The 8,535-nt window shown below is 37.8% G+C and overlaps 1 long non-coding RNA gene across 1 annotated transcript in view; it reads left to right on the forward strand.

The window, feature by feature from the left end:
- Positions 1 to 6,441, forward strand: part of LOC307001365 — a 13,452-nt gene extending 7,011 nt beyond the window's left edge. The window contains exon 4 of the long non-coding RNA XR_013798215.1: positions 6,348 to 6,441. This is a non-coding gene — a long non-coding RNA (uncharacterized lncRNA). The remainder of the gene's footprint in view (positions 1 to 6,347) is intronic.
- The last annotated feature ends 2,094 nt before the right edge of the window (positions 6,442 to 8,535 follow it).

Genomic DNA, 8,535 nt, shown 5'->3' on the forward strand with positions numbered 1-8,535 from the left:
TTCGTTTATTTATTTATAGGTTCCATCCTTCGTTTCTACGTTCATTCCATCCATCCATCCATCCATCCGTACATTACATGACATTAATAAGTTAGCATTTTAAAAAACTTGTTTCAAATATGTGAAATGATGTTTAACATGATTGACCCAAGCAGCACATGTTCCTCAGTCAATAGTCCTATCAACCAGTCCACGTTCAGGTAGGGCTGGGTATTGTTCAAAATCTTTCGATCCGGTGCCAATTTCGATACCTCAGTTTCGATACCGGTTCCTAACGATACTTTTTCCGATACCAATTTTATGAAATCCATTTTAACAAGATTACATAACACATTACCTCAGAAAAACTTTGGTTTTATTTTTTTCAGTTTGACTCATGCTCCTTAGCCAGTGCACAAAGGAACAAAAAATGTTTTATAAAGAGCTGTATTTAAATAAAAAATACAGTAAAACTTAAGTAATATTGAGAAATAGTATTACAATACAAAACCTTATTTGAATAAATTTCAAAATGTAATTTATTCCTGTGATGTCAAAGCTGAATTTTCAAAATCATTACTTTAGAGTCACATGACCCTTCAGAAATATGAAAACAGTTTGCTGCTTAATATTTTGGAAACTATGATACATTTTTTCATGATTCTTTGATGAATAAAAAATTAAAAAGAAAAGCATTTATTTAAAAACGAAATATTTTGTAACATTACACATGTTTTAATGTCACCTTTGATAACTTTAATGCATCCTTACTGAAAAGAAATTCTGACTAACCAACACATTTTTGAACGGCAGTGTAGGCTACATTCAGTAGGTTATTATTTATTGCAATATAAACACTGGAGTGATCAACAAGATATCTCTTCATTTACCAGTCGAAGACGGAGCAACTTTCTGCTCTTATGTTTACTCCGTGCACTTTCAAGGTCTTCATCATATTCGTCGTGGTAAGTTACCGGTCTTTGCAGCAATTCTGCATCGCGCGCTGTTGGCATCGAGCCTGGAGAAATGTACCCACACTTTTGATCGACTTTTCCACATATGTAAGGTATTATGTGTGTGTGCTCGCGTCTCATATGAATATGTGCGCGGAGAGTTTGTGTGCGTGTTCGCGTCTCAAATAAGTATGCGCGTGGAGAGTTTGTGCACGCGCGCGTCTCATATGAGTATGTTCCGCGCGTCTTGTGTGTGTAGAGTTTGCGTGTATGTGCGTGAGCGACTTTATGTGTGTCGTTGTGTATTTCATATGTATGTGTTTGACCACTGACGTTGACGAGTTAACTCCCTAGGTATCGAAATCTGGAACCGAACAACATGTCATTTTTCGATACTCGATAGTATCGAGGCAATTCGGTCGGTACCTAAAAAGTATCGAGACTCGGTACCCAGCCCTACGTTCAGGACTGTGATTGGTGGATGTTGATCCAGGAACGTGTCATATTCAGATAAATCATTTTGTGTCGCTCTCAACAAGCATCTAGACTAGAGTAAAAACAAAAAAAAAGATATTAAAGAGTCAAAAAAGAGTGAAAACAGATGAATGTAGAGTGACTTTGCAGACAGCTGAGTGTATGTGTGTGTTCATTTTCTTCTCCCCCATGTGGATCAATAGAAATCTGTAGTCAATTACACACTGGCACACACACAGATATTACATTTGAGCAGATCTCATGTGTGCTTGTATAGAGCAGCTGCAGCACGTCTGTAATGAAGCTCTTTCTCTCAGTGTCTCTCAGGAGTGGAAATGTAAGGCACACTCGTCCGTGACTCACTGTAGGAAAACCTTGCCGCGCCAGAGGATGTGTTGTGTGTATTCTTGTGCGTTTAAGTGTGTGTGTGTGTCGTGTTGCAGCTGCACATTTAGTTTTTCAATAAAGTTGTTCCTCCTGCAGTCAACGGAACAGATTACTGTAATGTGTGCACCGCTTTTGGCCGCTTTTGAATTTATTTTACTGGAATGGCAATAAAGCAGGCTGGTTTCCGTCATTAGCTCGGGATGTGTTGCGGTCTGACTCTGAATCCAGAGATGTTTCAATGATTACAGGCAAAACACTGAGGAATAAACGCTGGCATCCAATAGCTGATAAGAGTGTGTGTGTGTCAATGCCTCTCGTTTTCACCATACAGTGACTATCTATCTATCTATCTATCTATCTATCTATCTATCTATCTATCTATCTATCTATCTATCTATCATCCATCCAACTATTCATCCATCTATCATTCATTCGTTTGCTGACTCGTTCAATCCATCCATCCATCGTTCCTTCATCCATTTCATCCATCGTTTGTTCGTTCATTCCACCCATACATCTATCGTTCCTTTCTTTATTCATTTGTTCCATCCTTCGTTCGTCTATTCCATCCATCCATCCACTGATCGTTTGTTTCTTCATTAATTCATTCCATCCATCCATCTTTTGTTCGTTCGTTCCATCCATCTTTTGTTTGTTCATTTGTTCATTCATTCATTACATAATTTGTTTGTTCGTTAATTCGTTCCATCCATCTATCCATCCATCCTTCGTTTGTTCATTATATCCATCCTTCATTCATTCCATCCATTGTTCATTTCATTCATTCAATCTATCCTTTGTTTGTTCGTTCATTCCATCCATCCATCCATCGTTCATTCATATTCGTTACATCCATCCTTCGTTTGTTTGTTTGTTACATCATCCATCCTTTGTTCGTTCCATCCATCCATCCATCCATCCATCCATCCAGCTTCACACATCCATCCATCCATCCAGCTTCACACATCCATCCATCCATCCAGCTTCACACTTCCATCCATCCATCCATCCATCCATCCATCCATCCATCCATCCATCCATCCAGCTTCACACATCCATCCATCCATCCAGCTTCACACTTCCATCCATCCATCCATCCATCCATCCATCCATCCATCCATCCATCCATCCATCCATCCATCCATCCATCCATCCATCCATCCATCCATCCATCCATCCATCCATCTGTCTCAACAGCAGTTCTTCGAGCACAAGTGTACTTGTGCATCAGAATGAATCACGGTGTTCATGTGTGTGTGTGTGTGTGTGTCTGTGACCCGTGGGACTTGAGCACAACGGCTTCAGTCTGAGTCGCGTGTGGCTCTGACCTCATGAAGCGCACGTGATCAGCCTCTCTCTAAGTGGCGGCTGTGGGTTGTGCGGTTTGTGCCCTGACCGAATTTGTTACACAACAACAACTACGTAACACAAGCCACAGATATGCCATAAAAGAGTGAAATAATGAGGCTTTGATGGTGAGCTCCAGAAATAGGACTCGCTCCAGAGGGAAAGCGGCTCCCGTTCTCGCCCGTGTGGCTTTTAGTTTTCGGTAAATGCTTTTTTTAAAGAGGGTCTGTTCCCACAGACATCTGCGAGGACACAGAGAATGAAACAACAGCAACCCAGATAAGGCTTGTTAGAGCGCCTACGGAGCGTGTGGCGGCCAGGAATGCGTAACGTTCAGCGTGAGCGTGTGGAAAGACTCGTGTCAGACTGAAATCAAGTAGAAATACAGCAAATTAAAGTCTGAAAACGCCTGTATATGATTCTCATTTCTCAACAGATGCAGGTGCAGAGTAGCTAAAGTTAACACGTAGGCCTACTCAATCAATGGAAATGGAGAAATTTGCTTAATTTCCAACGCAAAATTGTTGGTTTATAAAGAACAAACGTTAGCTGCATTTTTAGATGGTTATTGGTGCCAAAGAAATTAAATTAAGTACATTTGCGCTCATAAGTTTACATGCATCTTGCAAAATCTAAGTAAAGTAAATAAAAACAAATCAGACGGATAATAAAAATGTAATGTTTTGTCCACATAACAGTGCTGACATATAGTACACAAGACAAAATGACCACAAAATTTACCACATTCAAAAGTTTAAATACTCTTGATTCTTAATACTGTGTTGTAACCTGAATGATCAATGACTGTTTTTGTGTTGTGTGTTAGTTGTTCAGTTAAACTGCTGGTGTTTCTTCAGAAAAATCATCCAGGTTCCTCACATTTTTTTGGTTTATCTGCATTTTTGAACCCTTTCCAGGAGTGACTGAGTGGGGGGTGAAAACCTTTGCACAGAATTAAGATGTGTAAATGGTTTCTTCTTTTGTTTAAAGATTTCATTTATTTCATTAAGTACTGCCCTTCAGAATATACATGAGATATTTAAATGTTAAAGACCAATTTAAACTGATCATCCTGTTCACAAGTTTTTATTTTATTTTTTATTTTAATTATTAACACATGCAAGGTGTCCCTAAACTCTAAACTGTATGTACGGTGCGCTTGCGATGTGCTGGTCAAGCATTCGTGTCCGTGTTCATGTACTGTACTTGTTTAGAGTCTCTTTCTGTCCTGACATGTTCATATCCCATCAGATACGGCTGAGATTATGAAACGTCTAAATATAGAAGCATTACAGCGCTAACAAAAGCGTGTGTGTGTGGAGGGCTTTACTACAGTAACTAGACAGAGCAGGTGCAGACCTACAATTACACACACACACACACACACACACACATCAACAACACATGCGTTTGAAAGTCACTGAACCAGCAAGAAAGTGATTCGGGCTTGATTGTGAACATGACGGGGCAGAGAGAGAGAGAGAGACAGAGAGACAGGCTTTGAAACAGAAAAACTGATGACTCACAAGCTTCCCAAAACACCCCCTCCCTCCCTTCCCGACTTACGGGAAGCGGAATGTTTTCCTTTTTTTCCCTCTCACTCCTTCACAGGGAGAAAAGCTCCTTTAACAGCGCCGGGGTCACGCGCGGGGTAAGCGTCTCTCTGCCGCTGCGGGGGTCCGGGGCCGCTAACTGTGAGTGTGTGTGAGTGTGTGTGTGTGTGTGTGTGTGTGTGTGTGTGTGTGTGTGAGAGTGTGTGTGTGTGAGAGTGTGTGTGTGTGTGTGTGTGTTGCTCAGATCACGGGGTTCTCAATCTTTTAGATGCCACGGACCCCAAATATATGATCACCCTCACCCTTTAATTTAAAAGGCAGCTATATATAGGCCTATATGTTCATGTATTAAGACCCAGTTTATACTGTGAAACATTTACATTCTAAAATATGAGTAAAATATTATTTGGAAAATACTCACTATAGTACTGTAACTCTTAGATGTAGGCCAATAATCACAATTTATTTAGTTCAATCTGTTTCCTCTTTTTTAATGAATATTATTTATATTTATAATTTTTTTATATTTTTTTATAGTTAGTTAGCTAGTTTAATCTGCTTATATTATTTAGTTTAATTTTTATTTATTTATTTATTTAATTTTTTTAAATTAGTTTATGATTTATTTGTTTATTTTAATCATTTTTATTTATTTACTTGTAAATATTTAATATATATCTAGTATTTTTATTGTATATTTATTTATTGTTATCCATTTAAAAAATATATAATTTATTTATTTTTTATTTTATTTACTTTTTAATGATTTTTTAAAAATGTAAATCAAATTTGATTTATTGTAATCAAATGTAGTTATCTAGTTTAATCTTACTTATATTATTTAACGTTATTTTTATTTATTTATTTTATATATTTTTTATTTAAATCAATTTTGATTTATTTGTTCATTATTACTTCTAATCAATTATTTTATTTGTTTTATCTACTTATTTTATTATTTAATATATGTATTGTTTATTTTTTTAAATCAATTTTAAACAAATATTTTCATATATTTTAAATATTTAATGAAATGTTTTATTTATTTACGTTTTAATCAAATTTAGTTTATTTTAATCAAATGTTTATAGCTTGTTTTATTTGATTTCCCTTGTGTTTTTATTTTAATCATACTTTACACTGTTTTTCTGTAAACCTTTTTCCCAGGCCTTTGGCTCTGTCATGATTTACAATAACAAGTTCATAGGTATGTCATTTTAATGTATCAACTCATGTCTCGAATGTTTCTCCTTACATCCCTAATGAGAGAAAAAAAAAAAATAGGCCTACATGTCAAATATGATCTTGGTAAAATTCACTGAGAAATGTTTGAGCGCATACTGAGACCTTTCTGAAACTCTTGAGTCTTTTGCTCTGGAAAAACCATCTCCATTTAATCCCACAGCTGTCTATAGGAGCAACAGTTGAGATATTAAAGAGGGTCTGTGTGTTTATATCTCCAGTAAACGCTATACTGCATGTTGAATGAAAGTCTGTGTTTGTGTCCCGTTCAGTGACTCGCGCTGTTAGCATGCTAGCAGATCTAATTAGCATTCCTCTTCTGTCATAAATAACTCGCACTTTCCGTTTGAAGTCGGTTTGTGTGGCGGCCTGTTGTTTAACTGGGTTTAATTGAATCCTTTCTGCTCCTCAGAGACTCCTGAGAGTGCTTGTCCCGCGGGAGACGGTGTGTTTTATAAGTTGGAAACTTAGGGGATTTCACCCGCGTTTCTGAGCGATGATGCAGGACGGCAGCCAATGGGATCTCAAGGCTCACGTAAACACTGAGGAAACTGATCCCAGAACAGACACAGGAATCACACACAACTAAATATCTCTGGTGAAAAAGAAAAAAAATATTAAGTATACTTGCAGCCAGACTATTAAGTGTACTTCAAGTGTGTTAATGATTAGTGTGCTATTTTGGAACAACTATTTGTAATAAGTATATTTTAGTTGTAATTAAATTGTAGTAAAGCATAACTTTTAAGTGTATGTAGTGTACTTTTGTGTGCTAAATTGGAACAACTTCAAGTATACTTTAAGTATGCCTGTGTAGAGACTAATTACATGCTTGATTCATTATATTAAAGGAACACTCCGACTTTTTGGGACTTTAGCCTATTCCCCTTATCCCCCAGAGTTAGATAAGTCCATACATACCTTTTTTCATCTCCGTGCGTGCTATAAGTCTGTTTGACGCACCCACCGCTAGCCTAGCTTAGCACAAAGACTGGATGTGAATGGTTGCAGCTAGCATACTAATCCAAATAAGTGACAAAATAACGCAAACATTTTCCTATTTACATGTTGTGATTTGTATAGTCACAGAGTGTACAAAAAACAAAGTCACTTGAGACACAGACACATTTTAACCGTATAAATACTGGGAACTATATTCTCTGAAGGCGAAGCACTGCTACTTGGGCGGAGTGATAACCGCAGCACCTGAGACGCGCCGAGGTGAGGAGCAGAGAGTTCGTTCAGAGTTTGGGTTACAGAGTCAGCAATTTATAAATAGTAAAAGCGTAGTTTACAATAATGGATTTTCGCTGTATTGTAAAGAGCTGTGACAATAAACAGGGAGACCAGGTGATACCATGATGTTTCATAGAATTCCAACTAAAAACGCTGACCGGATGAAGAAATGGCTACTTGCTCTGGATATTGATCAAAACACACCTAATGAGATTATCAAGGGACATTATGTTTGCTCGGTACATTTCACTGAGGACGACTATTTTCAAAAAATGGAATTTGCCACAAGGACCATGAAACGTGTGCTGAAGGATACGGCCATCCCATCGATATCACATAACACAGGACAAAGTGGAGCGGCTGCGGTAAGTGTTCCGTTATATTTTTAAATGTTTAGCCTAACGTTACTGTAACAGTGCCATTAGCTAACTTAGATCTAATGTAACGTTAGTGACACTATTATCTGAATAGGGTGGTAACTACTATTGCAATTGTTTACGGGCTCCATGTATCCCCTGTAATGTTAGTATTGTTGCCTCGAACGCGCTCTGTCGTCCCAGTAACACTTGAGCGGAGCTAGAGGTCACGTAGTCACGTTGGTTTTGTTGACAGAAGAAAAAACGGCGCGTCTCAGGTGCTGCGGTTATCACTCCGCCCAAGTAGCAGTGCTTCGCCTTCAGAGAATATAGTTCCCAGTATTTATACGGTTAAAATATGTCTGTGTCTCATGTGACTTTGTTTTTTGTACACTCTGTGACTATACAAATCACAACATGTAAATAGGAAAATGTTTGTTTTATTTTGTCACTTATTTGGATTAGTATGCTAGCTGCAACCATTCACATCCAGTCTTTGTGCTAAGCTAGGCTAGCGGTGGGTGCGTCAAACAGACTTATAGCACGCACGGAGATGAAAAAGGTATGTATGGACTTATCTAACTCTGGGGGATAAGGTGAATAGGCTCAAGTCCCAAAAAGTCGGAGTGTTCCTTTAAAGTGTACTTTGTTAGTGTTACAAGTACCAGGGTGGGAAATTAACTTTTTTGTCCACCAGCCACAGTGGCTGGTGGATGCCCAATTTTACCAGCCACTTATATTTTTTACCAGCCACTTTTTCCGGAATTCAAATTGCAAGAAAGAAATTGCTTTAATACGTTTTTTATTTATTTCAGGGTACCCCCAGGATCCTCCAGCTTAAATTCAAGGCTTTTTAAGACCTTTACCTTTACCAATACCATTTCAAATTAAATTCAATGCCAACTTCGTACCCATTCCAACATAAGTATGAGGGGAAAATATCAAATCTGTATAAATTTTAAACCCTGGAAAATAATTATGTAGGCTACTATGTAGGCAATTCAATTG

The sequence above is a fragment of the Phoxinus phoxinus genome (assembly GCF_949152265.1).
Source record: "Phoxinus phoxinus genome assembly, chromosome: 1".
Taxonomy (NCBI): domain Eukaryota; kingdom Metazoa; phylum Chordata; class Actinopteri; order Cypriniformes; family Leuciscidae; genus Phoxinus; species Phoxinus phoxinus.